General features: G+C 42.1%; 1 protein-coding gene across 3 annotated transcripts in view; it reads right to left on the bottom strand.

The window, feature by feature from the left end:
• The window catches only part of GALNT11 (polypeptide N-acetylgalactosaminyltransferase 11), a 55,384-nt gene extending 44,388 nt beyond the window's left edge, over positions 1–10,996 (bottom strand). Inside the window, exon 1 of one of the 3 annotated variants that reach the window (XM_032098843.1) lies at positions 10,913–10,996. The gene's annotated coding sequence lies outside the window, so the exon portion shown is untranslated. Of the gene's footprint in view, positions 1–3,917; positions 4,022–10,832 lie in introns of those variants that run through there. The other 2 variants (XM_032098859.1, XM_032098850.1) reach the window with 2 other exon arrangements.
• Between the last annotated feature and the right edge of the window lie 2,250 nt (positions 10,997–13,246).

Genomic DNA, 13,246 nt, shown 5'->3' with positions numbered 1-13,246 from the left:
TGCACAAGTAGTAAATAATTGATTTTTTTTTAAGAGAACTATAAAGGTTAAATATTAGTAACTCAGTAAATGTCTCTCAAATTCAATCAATCCCAAAGCTGAAAAACTCTCCGGGAGCCCACCTGCCAGACCTGAGCTGCAGAACTCACTGTGCAAGAGGCATTTCATCTCACAGTAGCTTCTTTTAGCAGCCTTACACCACCACCATGACATTCATTTCATACATCAAACCCGGGAACATTTACATTCATTTAATAACTGGCCCAACAAGGATACAACTGTATTCCCCCCAACAGTCCAGCAGGATTTGTTGTTAGCAACCTGTGCAGCTCTCAGTAACACTGGCCCAATGTGTTGGCCTTGGATATTTTTAAAGGAAGCAAAAACGTCAACCACACTCCACAATATTTTGGCTTAATGAGCAATATTTGCTACAGACTCTATGACCTGCCACTGCTTAAGCACTGACATCTGCTTGGATTAACCTCAACAGTTTAGTAAACACACCATATGAGTAGATATTTCATAACTGTGCCAGAACTCATGTTTGTCAGAGGTCAAACAGAGGATCAGACTAACCTCAAGATTTTTGAAATAGGAGTAAAAGTTATTTGAGAAAACCTTAAAGTCTACTTGTAATTTTTCCAAGAACAGCTTTTCCTCTAAAAAAAAAAAAAAAAAAAAAGGAAAAGACAGACACACAACTCATACCACCCAGGTCCCCTGCAAGAATACCTGTGTATTTTGGAACTATACTGAGGCAAGGAACAGATGTGTACAATCTTTATTTTTAAAAAGCATTCCAGTAAAAAAAACCCAAACCATTGAACTACTTTATCTTGCTACAGAGTATTAGGATAATTTGCTGCATGATCTTCTATAGATGCTTCTAATTTTTACTTTCTTATTTTTTGAAGAGAGCAGAACACACAAATATAAAATAACACTACTCACAAATGCAACTTTGGTTTTTTAACAGCCTTAACTCTTTCTACATTTCTTGGCCTCCAACATGTTATAGCTACCCATGAATAGGCTTTCCAATACTGGTTGAATCTCTATCAAACAACAGCATTAACAGTGCAATGAACAGAAGCCAGGTTAGGAAGAAGTAGAACTGCAATAATACACAGACATGTCATTCACACACCTTCTGCTCTTTCACAAGAATTATTTTTTTCCAGGCAATCTTTCCATTACAATCTCTCTCTTCTGGGAAAGTCACAGTTAATAGACCAGCAAGATTAAAAAGGGACACTTCGGGCAGCTTTTGTTTCAGATCCAACACACATCACTAGGAGCGACATCCACACAGCCAGAACAAAAGTAGTAGACACTTCAAAATAAAGTGTTTTGTGTGCTCCAGAATCTAAGCACAAGCCAATTTAACTCCTTCTTAAAAAAAGTCCAACAGGATTGTTTTATTACTAAATTGAATCTACCTGCCAGTTTGTTTTTAATTAAAAACAACCATTAATTTTTGACCTTACAGAGGGATGGGTGATTGCGCTTTATGAATTAAGTGGCTCTTTTTGACAGAATACAGGCAGGTAACTACTCATGCAAAGACAGGTTGGGCCTATAGGAATCTAAATCATGACATTCAGCAAGGACAGATGCCAAGTCCTGCACCTGGGACAGACCACTTCCGTGGCTGCTGGCACAGCCTGAGGAACAGCTCTGCAGAGAAGGACCAGCCAAGGTCTGGCTAAGCACAACCCTGCAGCAAGGAGAGCTGAGCGATGAACCCACAGGAGCACAGCCAGCTGATGCAGGGGTGCAATTCCACTGCTCCCTGAGACCACAGGCAGAGGACAGCACCTAAGGAGGGATTTGCCAGTGCAAGACAGACATCAGAAAACTGGAGTGAGTTCAGTGAAGGGCCACCTAGATTGGTCACAGGCTGGAACACTTGCCCTCTGAGAACTGAGCATGCTGGGCTCCTTCAGCCTGCAGAAGAGATGGCTTTGGGATGAGAATTAAATAGCAGCCTGTTGCTACCTACAGAGATGTTACCAAGAAAACAGACCCAGGCTATTTAGTGAGGTGCAAGGTAGGAGAAAGAAAGAACTAAAAAAGACTAATGTTAAATCATGTTAATGTTAACGTTCAGTCACACCAACTCTCATTCACAGAAATATCCTGTGGACCACAGGTCCTCTTGCATAAGACCACTGTTCCCATTCATTTTAATGAGATGGATGACACATTAAGATCTATTTTTAATTAGCCTCTGCAAGTCCCTTCTAAATTCAACTTTCAAAGCTTTGAGAGCCAACAGTTTAGTCATTTCAGCATAGATACACAAATCCCTGTCATGCCACCTAAAATAAATCCTCCTGGAATGAATACAAAATCTTGAGCAACAGTTTACAGATAATCTTAAAATACCAATAATATTCATTATATTTTAAAGATAAAGAAAGGCACGTAGATTAGTTGCATGAATCGTTCAAGACCTATGAAACTATACTCTGACTATATGAAGTCTGAAAAGCTTTAAGTGTTTTAGGACAAATTTAATAATTCATCTTCTTAGGTCTTTAGGTTCTGAGTCCTTACTATTTTTCCTGTGTCAAATGACTCACTCATATACTGATTTGTATTTCAGTTTTTGGGCTTTAACAAGAGATATCTAAATATTGCACAGTATCATTTTCAAATCTGTGAACTATACATTAAAACGCCTCCTCTAGTAACATAACTTTGCTTACCAAGCTTTTTGGAATTTCTCAACTCCAGTAAAAAAAATCTTTACTTAAGTAGGCTGCCATACCAGAGTGTATGCAAACACTTTGGCTTTTTTATAATAAAAATGTGAAATTCCTCCTTTATCCACTTGCATTTCAAAAGCTCCCTTAAAGAAATGCTCAAGTATCTTCTGCCCTAACACCTTCCACCTTTTTGTCAACAATAAAACATACTGGGTTTTTTCCTTACTGATAAAGGGTACCTTTCTCCCCACGTATTACTCCACTCCATGAAGAGAGAATATTTAATGAGGACTCTAATTTAAGGACACAATTTTAGTGGAAAAAGCAGTTACAAGTTTTGGAAAGAAAAACTTGTTTAAGCCAGGATCTCATGTTAACCAACAGCTGAAAAGAATACCCGGTTTAGTTACAACCAGTGGTACAATGCTGCATCAAGAAAAGTAACATAATAGTCCAGCCTGCTTGGAGAAAACAAGTACTCTTGGATTAGAAATGTGATCTTACCAAAATCCTAGTGCCCAATTCTGGGTAAATAAGTGCAATACAGTAGACAGTTTCATGCTGCTGCAGTATCCTCATTCCCCTCCACAAAAATCCTTCTTATTTCCCAAAGCACAATTATAAGAAAGAAATTCTTACCTATCCCCCTGACAAACGCTCTGTAGGCTGCTCAGCTGCATGTTCCTTTAAGCCATCTGGCACACAAATACATGTCATGCCATTCCCGGAGTCCTAAAAATACCTTCTGCCTTTTTTGTTGCTAATAAATACTTTCTACTAATTCAAACAGCGAGATTTTCTTTTCATCAGTAAAACCAGCTCTGAAAGAAGCCAGAATGTCTCCAAAGAAATGCATTTTGCAATATAGCCCTTCCTTCTTCACAGAGCTTAGCAAACAGCAAGGTTAAACACCCCACAAGTTGTTCTTCAATGCATCCCTCACATTAAAGATTCATGCATCTAAATATTAGTTTAACAACCCTTCAGCACTATATACAAACGCAGAATGTAAGAGAGCTTACAAGGTCAACTACACACAAATAAGCTGCTTAATACCTTTTCTAAATGTTTAAAATCTGCTTAGCTGTTCCTCACATTTTATGCCTGCAAAGCTCACCGAAATAACAACAAAAACGCAGATTCATGCAAAATAATTAGATTAGCGACACTTCTACAGGAACAGCTGAACTGTAGAACCCTCACCTTTCTCCAGAGGAGTCGGCACTAAAGCAGTGCAAGGTTACACAGGAGAGCACATTGACTGCAGATCCAGTCGGTGTCTTCATTCCCAGTGAACAATGAACCGCTGAGCCAGAAACTTAACACTTTGTTGCTTGCAAGTCCTGACTGGGAATAGGGTAACAGGCACAGATTTCGCTAGGAAAACAGCCCAGTTTGGATGGGTCTGAGGACACCAATGCTGCATGCACTCTTTTGCCTGCATATACTGCCCCAAAAGCATCAATATATTTTTGTTTGCAATTATTTTTCACATCTCTTTTATTATGTTTTTTCAGCTGATGCATGATCCATATCAATCCATCGATTTGGCAATATACTCATGGTCATTTTCCTGCCACTCACATAATCAATCAGTGGCATTCTTCATCATGACTGGACAATAATAATGCTAGAGAAAATAATCATTAAGTTGTACAAAAATTCCTTTACTCGCCATTTTCCAAATCACTAGTAACTTCATGATATTTCCATATTTTGACAGAAATTTTCTAGGTACGCATTCTATTCATCTTCAGAAATTTTCAACAGAAGTGCTTTGGGCTTTTTTCCAGTCTTTTACAACAAATGCAAAAGCACATTTTCTAATTCTTAAAAAAATGAGGGGGAAAAAAAAAAAAAATCAGACTTCACTTGTGCAACCCTCCTGACAAAAAAAGCTGGCAGCAGGTCTGTCAACAAAACAGACCTCACTAAAGTACTTTTGAGTAGGACAGTGGTAAAAAGTGAGGTTGACCAGTTTGTTTTAAACCTGTGACTACTAACCATGGAAACTGCACTTGGCACAAGTTCTGCAGTAGCTCCCAGAAGATATCTACCATCCACTTGTGCAGAACTCAGTACTGAAATCAACAGCTGGATACAAAAAAAGACATAAAAGGCATCTGCCGACTCACACTAGAAACTTCCAAAGACTCTACCGGAACATATATAAAATGCAAATCCACTGCAATTATGTTACTATTTGTACTACAGAATTGGAAACTACTTAATGAGAATGGTTACATTGCATCTTATGCTGCAGCATCAGATTACAGAATTCCTAAATCTCCGCGCCTACTCCCCACAAATCATACAAATCTACTTCATTTCTCCTTCTGCAGGGTTTTCCTTTTCAATAGGCAGAAATTTACATAGAAATACTTTTTTCAGTCAGAACAGGATCAAACATCTTTATAGAGCCTGAGTAACTGATATAAGCATAAGGCTTTATTTGTTTAAAAAAAACCCCAAACAACAAAAACCAAACAAACAAAATTATAAACAATAGATGAAATGTAGCCCCAGAATTAGGAGTGAGGTTAAAACAAGTTACAGTTTAAATCCCTAGATTGCCTCTAACAGGAAAATATTTAACTCATTCTAAACTGCTCAGAGTTCTTAACCCTGTTATATTTCTCCATGCTATTAAGAGATGGCACCTTCTTAGAGATTTCCTCAATATACCATGCCCTGTGTTTTTCCATGTGGATGGCCATTTTTAAAAAAAAAGTAGAAGGGAAAAAATACCAAAAGCATGAGTTGAATTCAATGTCCATCTGCATTTCTCATGTCTAGAAACAAACATCACTTGGAGTTTTTCACTCCAAGCTTTAGCACAAAGTCTGCAGTATCCACGCCATTTGGAACTTTCATTTTTTCCCCAGTAAGAAATTCTGAGATAAACCAAAACCCTGCAATCTTCTTGCTTTGGATTCATTTTCTCATCAGAAGTTTAAAGTATTTTCTGCACACAGGTTTTTCTCTATGTCTTTTATCCTCTCACAAATGTCTCCAGACATTAATAAAAGAGAGTAATCCTAAGAATATAAACATACTTTGTGTTCTCTCTCCAACTCCCTGACTGCACCAGGACAAGTACCAGATCGAGCCAAGGGACACACTGGTTGAAGTACTTGTTTTGCTGCAGATTTTGATGAGATTCTCATCAACTCAATGTCTCTGCTCTCTCCTGATGCATTAAGGCAAATAGTTTAATTGTTGGATTAAAAGAAGTCAATAGCAGAAATAGATCGTACACTGCCTGTAAGGAGAGCAAACTTCTACGTTCTAAGTTACGCCAAAAATTAATTTTCTTAGTCTTTCATTCCTTCTCCGTGATCTTACAGACTCAATCTTTCCTTCTCCCAAGAAATCCCTTTGAGGAAAGAGCTGTGTACCACTCCTTTTCCATCCCCTCTTGGTCACTTTTCTTCTACTTATCTATTGCCAGTGTTTCTGATGGGAAACTGGATTTTGATGTTGAAATCACGGATGTTGCAACAAAATGAATAGCAGACCAAAAATACATTTTCCCACTTCAGTAGGAGCCATGCCTCCCAACACTCTGCTTGCACAGAAGGTTAATGTGCAATCCAAAACTTGGCCGCCTCTTGGTTCATGGGTGATGAGTCTCGACATCTGCTGACACCAGAGATAAGAGATACATGCTAACTGACAAAATTAAGGTATTCCAGGAAATGGAAAACTAAAGGAAACACTTCTAGAAAACATACTCAATAACAAATATGAGAAGTATTAGAGACAGTGGCATCCTTTGTTCTTGATGTTATGCTTCAGGAATTCGCAAAATAGTCAAAATACATACAAAGATTGATTCATGAGAGGTTTTGAATCAAAACAGGATAGTTTGTGCTTCCTGGAAAAGTATCTGTGTTTTAATTAAGGCCACCTCCAAGGTTTAAAGCACCCAATTTAATCCTTGTCTGCACAAGAAAATGTGTCATTTAGCCAAGCAACATTTGGATGGTTTTACACAAACTAAGAAGACCTCCACGAACATGCTTCTATTATTCATTAAGTATTTGCTTAAATCAGTTTGGCACATAGCAACCCTTCACTGAGGTACCTTCCTTTCAGCATGCCTCTGCAAGTTTATTAGCTTAGCCTGTCAATTTAAAATCTGACTTCTTAAATGGTGCAGTGTCTCCATAGTTGAAGTCTTAGGAGTGACAAAAAGTTATTGCAGGTGGGCAGTTACCCCCCAAACAGCCACTCTGCAGCATTTCTTCGTGCACATATTCCTTCCCTCTTGAGCAGCAAGAGTTACTTTTGTCCTGTTCCATGGCAAGAGAGGCTGGAGCACGAATGTGAACAGTCTCTGTAGCAGAGCTGATAAGGTAAAACTTGTCAGTCAGAGCAAACTTCAGGCTCAGAAATGCAGAACTTGCAACGGCACTACTGCCATGAGACAGAAAACCACAACAGCTCACCTGCTCCCAACTGAACTTGGAGCCACAAAGACATCAAAGGCCCACGAGCACTATGGGATATTGGATATTGGCTCTGGACTCCTCCCTGGCCTGCACAATTTCTTCTTGCTCACACTCTAAAGCACAGAGCAGGCAGCACCAAATCCTGAGGGTCCTGCATCAGGGGTCTCTAATCAGCGTCAGCAGTGGAAAAGCTGATTCACCCCTGAGCACTGTGTTCCAGTTTCAAACATGCGAAGGATCAGGCTGCCAAGCCAGACTGCACAAGAAAAGGCTGAGATACAAAACATGCAACACACTTTTACAGGCACTTCACTTCGTACTCTACATTTCAGTAACACCATCAATTATTCAATCTACAGACTTAGCATATTTTCACATCTCAGTGAATAAGTTCAGAAGTTCCTACAACAAAATATCAGAAATTTAGTATACTTGAAGTCAATTCTGGAATGAAACAGTACAATCAGCTTCCTATTTTTCCGCCTTTTTTGCTGCAATGTATTTCTAGTTTTTACAGAGTTTTCAAACAGGGAATTTACACTAATTCTTACACAATGCTGACTCACATGAGAAACATGCTAGAACGTGGCTGAAGGATGTGGTGCATACTATTGACTTACACAAAGAGAGCTAAACAAATGCTTTTTACTCATGCTGCAAAACCCTGGTTGAACAGCTGAGGCCTTACCACTGACAGTACTTTATACATTAACACAGTAGCTGCAACAGCAGATGCTTTCATCTCCATAAACCACCATATGTTTTGAAAGGAAACTTTAGATAAGAAGACAGTTCATCTGCCTCCCACACTCTAACAGGGATTGAATCAGAGTTCACCTCTGTAATACTTTTTGAGAAAGAAAAAACAAATTCATTTCTGCACTTGAAATACGAGAACTCACTTTTGCTCTGCAACAGCAAGCAACATCTCTCCAGAACGAATGGTACTAAAGGAAATTGCTTGATTTTGGGGATACCTGTAGCTGTAGTATCACCTAGCCAGGCAGATGGAACTGTTTAGGAAGTTGACAAACAACAGTCACAAAAAAGAATTAATGTAATCTTAGAAGTTTTGCTTTTTCCCTTCAGTGGACATCTCCCTTTACTTCTCTCCTTCAGGTTATCAACACACAGCTGCCACGCTGTCAAACTCAGCTTGCTGGCTGCTCAGACTGCAACTGTTCTACAGGACCTTCAAGGAATGTAACCAAAGAACCATCCTGCCTCTGTTCTTTTCACCCCCACAGTACCCTGTTCTTTCTCACTGGAAGATCCAAAATCCCCACTTTTACTTTCTGCTCAGACAATTCTAACCTCATCCATGTGACCCCACACTACACACATGCCCTATACCCACCATTAAATAACTTGGGGTTTCCATCACTTACTGTGAAGAAGCCTACTTTGTGTAGATAAGTTTTCAAAATACCAATAATTTATCTTTATTTCCCTTGCCCTGCTGCTTCTGGGCTTTCTGCCTCCTAAAATGCTTCAATCACACCTACTGTTATTTTACATCACTATGAAAATGATGATCAGATTCACCCCTTCTCATAAACTACTGTCATACAGAAGCTTTTCAGAAACCCTATCCAACGTTACTCCCATGCATAATGCAGTATTGATTTCCAGCCTCTGAGAATGTGATTAGATAGTAGAAGCCAGGCCACAGGCCCTGAAATCTGCAGTCAGACTCTCTTACAGCAGAACAAATGCCACTTTGCCTGCTGGCATCCTCATCTGAGGCTGGGAGACGAAGGCTCATTAGAGCTGCACTGTTATTTCTTTCCTTCCCTGCTGCAGAAGAGCTCCTAAAACTCTGCAGGAGCTTATCTTACCCAGAGACGAGGAAAAGCTTATGCAGAAGGCATGCAGTTCTTCAGAGGGTTCTACCGGGGGAGGCCAATTGCTTGTTAATCAAAAGCCTCTTATCTGGAACCACCTGGCCATTTATGCTGGTCTAAAATGAGGCCTAGGAATCCCAGCTGGACTATTTCACATATTTAGGGGTCCTCTACAGGGTAGCATGGCAGAAACACACTGTCAGGAAGAGGTTGGTACCATCCTTTCCTGGGCACAGCCTGCACTTGGATCAGCTTAAGCTAATCAGAAATACCTGGGTATAGTTTCCTATTAAGATAACATCCATAGGAAAGAAAAAAAAAAGCTAGCTCATAAAGCATGCAAGAATACTTAATATCACTTACAGACTACCAGAGTACTCTTTCTACAGAGAGAAGGCATTTGATCTTATGTTGAAATGCATTTTCCAGGGAAAAACAAAGCATGTTAGCAGTGTTAACAACCCTGCCCACCTGCACAATCACTGTGCTGGAACTGAGAGATTTCACCCTTCCTTTAAATATAAAGCAATGCTCCAAATACTCTGGACCAAATGGAGAAAACACTGATGGTTTACAGAACAGCGACAAAGTCAGGTCATGAGATTTTATTTTTTTCTTTGGAACAGCAGGGACTGCACTTTAATTATGTAATAAAGTTCGGCAAGGTCTACTGCAGCTGCCCTGCAACTGATATTAAAAACACCTCAGGATACAGCTTGGCAGACATGCTGTAATGGAGAGCTTCAGTGCTCTAGTAACTTTCAACAGCGGTTTTAAGGCTGACACCTGTGAGGAAGTGAACAAAGGTGAAGCAGCTGTCTGGAAAGGTGGATTCTAAACACAATGTTTGCTTCCAGTACCACATCACAGCACAGAATTCTGACCTGCTAAGCTCCCCACTGCCAGTAGCACAGAGCTTTTGGTGGCTTATTCAGATTTGTCTGTTTTCTTGCAAGCAAGGGACCAGAGAAACTTTATTCTGCCTTGCAAGTAACTTTGAGACAGTCCATTTGCTTCAGGATGTTCTGCTACAGCTTTCCTTATAAGCTTTAACACACACATACAAAAAAGAAAAATACCACATGGTAATAATGAACTGACTAGAAGGGCTGGAGACCAGCCACAAAGAATAACACATACTTGCTAAAAGGAAGAGAGAAGCCTCAATGTTGCATACAAGTATAAACTGAAGAACAAGGGGGGAGCAGAGGGGGGAAGAAACGGTTTTAAAATAAATTTCCCTTTCATAAAAATAATAAAGCTTTAATACACCACGGGGTCACACAGCGCTCCAAAAAGCAATGTCTGATCTCGCCCTACAAACGAATCAATGAACGGAGCAGCGCCAGCAACACCAACACGTACCGATCCTCACATTTCGGGTCAGATTTGCAGAGTTTCAGTCTACCTGCAGGCGTGCTGCTGCTGCCCCTTCACGTGCACTTAAAGACTACAAAAAACAGTAATTACGTTATCTCCCATCCTGTGTAGCACAACCCGCTGCAGCTCCTCGGTCTCCCCCCGGGGTCAGGTTAAACCAGGAGCCCCCAGCAGGGGACCGGGTCAGGCGGGGACCCGGCCGGGGCAGCCTCCCGCTGTCATCTCACCCGAGACCCGAACCGGGGCAGTCTTGGAGCGGACCCGCCGCTGGGGCTCAGGAACCGCAGCCTCAGGGCAGGCGGGAAAACAGAATCGCACAATCAATTAGGTTGGAAAAGACCTCTGAGATCATCGAATCCAATCTACGACCAAACGCCACCGTGTACAGAGAGTCCAATACCGCCGCTGGCCCCGTTCCTCACCCCCGGGCTGCCCCTCACCCCGGCGCCGGTTCCCCCGCCGGGGCCGCCTCCCCTCACGCCGCCGCCACGGCCCGTGTCCCGCACAGCCCCGCACTCACCGCGGCGGCGGCATCGCCCCTTCGCCCGCCCCGCGCCCGCTGTGGCGGCGCTCGCGCCATGTGACCGCTGCCTCCTCCTCCTTCTCCTCCCCATTCTCCTCCTCTTCCTCCTCCTCCGCAGCCGCCATGACAGGCGGAGCAGGGGCGGCCGGAGAACATGGCGAGCCCTGAGGGGCAGAGCCGAGGGGCTGTGAGGATGTGTCCTGCGTCCCTTTTGCCGAGCTGTGAGGGCAGTCAGGAGTGCAGGGCTGTGGATGTGCGGGTTTCGCTCCCCTCGTCCCCTCAGATTTGCTGTGTATGTCTGCTCGTCCCTGCGGGCTTACACGGTGTCTGGCAGCTCTCTGTGCCGATTAAAACCTTTTCCAGCCCCTTAAGGTATTTGTTTCGGGCTTTTCGGCCTTAAGTGGCCCCTGGAAGTACAGAGTCACAGAATTGTTTGGATTGGATGTCTGGAGATCCCATCCAGCCCAACCCCCCTGCCAAGGCAGGGTCACCTGGAGCCGGGGACAGAAGAGTGTGTCCAGGTGGGTTTGGAATGTCTCCAGAGAGGGGAGACTCCATGACCTCCCTGGGCAGCTCTTCCAGTGCTCTGCCACCCTCATTGTAAAGAAGGTCGTTCTCACGTTGAAGTGAAACTTCTTGTGTTTCAGTTTATGGCCATAGCTCCTTGTCCTGTTGCTGGGCACCAAAGAGTTGCTGGCAAAAAGAGTCCAGCACCATCCTCTTGGCACCCGTGTCTGAGATATTTTTATGTATTAATGAGATCCCTTCTCAGTCTTTAGACTGAACAGGCCCAGCTCCCACAGTCTCCCCTCATAAATGAGATGCTCCAGACCCTGTACTTGTCCAGGGGCTTTGAAGGGGAAAAAAAGGATTGTAGGTCAGGCTGATGGAGGATGTCTAGGCTGACCAGCCATGGATCCCTGACCCTATAGTCTGAGTTGTTGTGTGGAATGTGAGGGGATGGTTTCTTCAGCTGGAAGAGGGAGATAGCAGAGAGAAATCTACCACAGCTACACTGAAATAACCTGAGATTGGCTGTTAATGTGCTTCCATAGTGACAAGATTTACATCCTCACAGGTGGAGAGTCATGCTGAAACCTCAGATCTTTGATACTCAGAGTAAAGGGTCGAGCCACTGGCTTGCTAAACCCACCACACCACAGATCCATCTTTGTGCAGGACCGACTTGGCAGGTGTCCTTTCTCCAGGAAAAGTGGTGAAACTGGAAGGCATGTTGGATTTATAAACCTTGGTGAGGTTTAGGAACAAACTCATTGTCAGACCAGGAGCTTATTTTGTAAATACCGAGATTACAGAACTTGAGCTCCTGAGTGACACCTGGAAGATGGCAGATTTTATTTTATTGAAGTGGAAATTAAACTGGGCTGACACATCCAAGCCCATTCTGGGGTGGATGTTGCCCCTAATATCCAGAGATTATGGCAAGGTGCTTTATAATAACAAAAGTAGAGCAGAACCCAGAACCCGTCAAAGAGCTGTAGCTGCAGCGTTAGAGTACAGAGGGCAAAAGGCAATCCATAATCAGAAGCTGCAGTGAGAGAAAAAGGAGTTACAGCCTGTTGAGGGGTTAGTAGGTGGATGGCAAGGAGGTAGCAGGGATCAAGATGAAAGTAAGGTACAGTTAAATGGGATAGCCACACAGTCAGCCCCCCATCAGACAGCTTTTCAGAATTCCTGCTTCATAATGGCTAACATCAGCTTTGATCTCTCTCTTACAATAATTTAGCCCAAGGACTGCAAGTTTGTGTTAAACTCTTTTAGGTAAAAGCAACCTCAGCACATATGCTATCTGTTTTCTGCAGAACCATTATCCTGGAAATCCTTCTAATTTGGCCAGTTGTTGCCCACTTTGTAATTCCAGCTATTTAATCTCTTTTAATTCTTATCTATAAGAGTTTCCCTGGTACTTGGATTATCATTTTATTAATGGAATTAATAAACCTCTACTTTTTAGAGTAATTTACTGTAAGGTCTTTGAGACGTGTTTCACTTCTCAAAATTCCTGATAATGATAATCTGTCCAGCCCAATTGCTTAATAAGATCTGTGATAACTCCAAAGTGTTAACTAGTTGACCCACTTCCTATGTGCTCACAGCAAGAGACAAGAACTCATATAAAAGTCCTGGCAAGTAGCCATAACCCAAAATAATCCTGTCAGTGTGGGTTGAGGTCAAAATTTGGGTTCCCTATGTACTCAAGCACTGAAATTTCATGTCTTCTTCATTGTTGACATGTCTTGGACACAGAAATTATACAAGAGAAAAGGACAGTCAGCCACCAAAGATATTCTTTAAATCCTGCCTCATTTC

This window comes from Corvus moneduloides, chromosome 1 (assembly GCF_009650955.1).
Source record: "Corvus moneduloides isolate bCorMon1 chromosome 1, bCorMon1.pri, whole genome shotgun sequence".
In the NCBI taxonomy this organism is placed as follows: domain Eukaryota; kingdom Metazoa; phylum Chordata; class Aves; order Passeriformes; family Corvidae; genus Corvus; species Corvus moneduloides.
The sequence above is the reverse complement of the archived record's forward strand: the minus strand, read 5'-3'. Positions and strand labels throughout refer to the sequence as shown.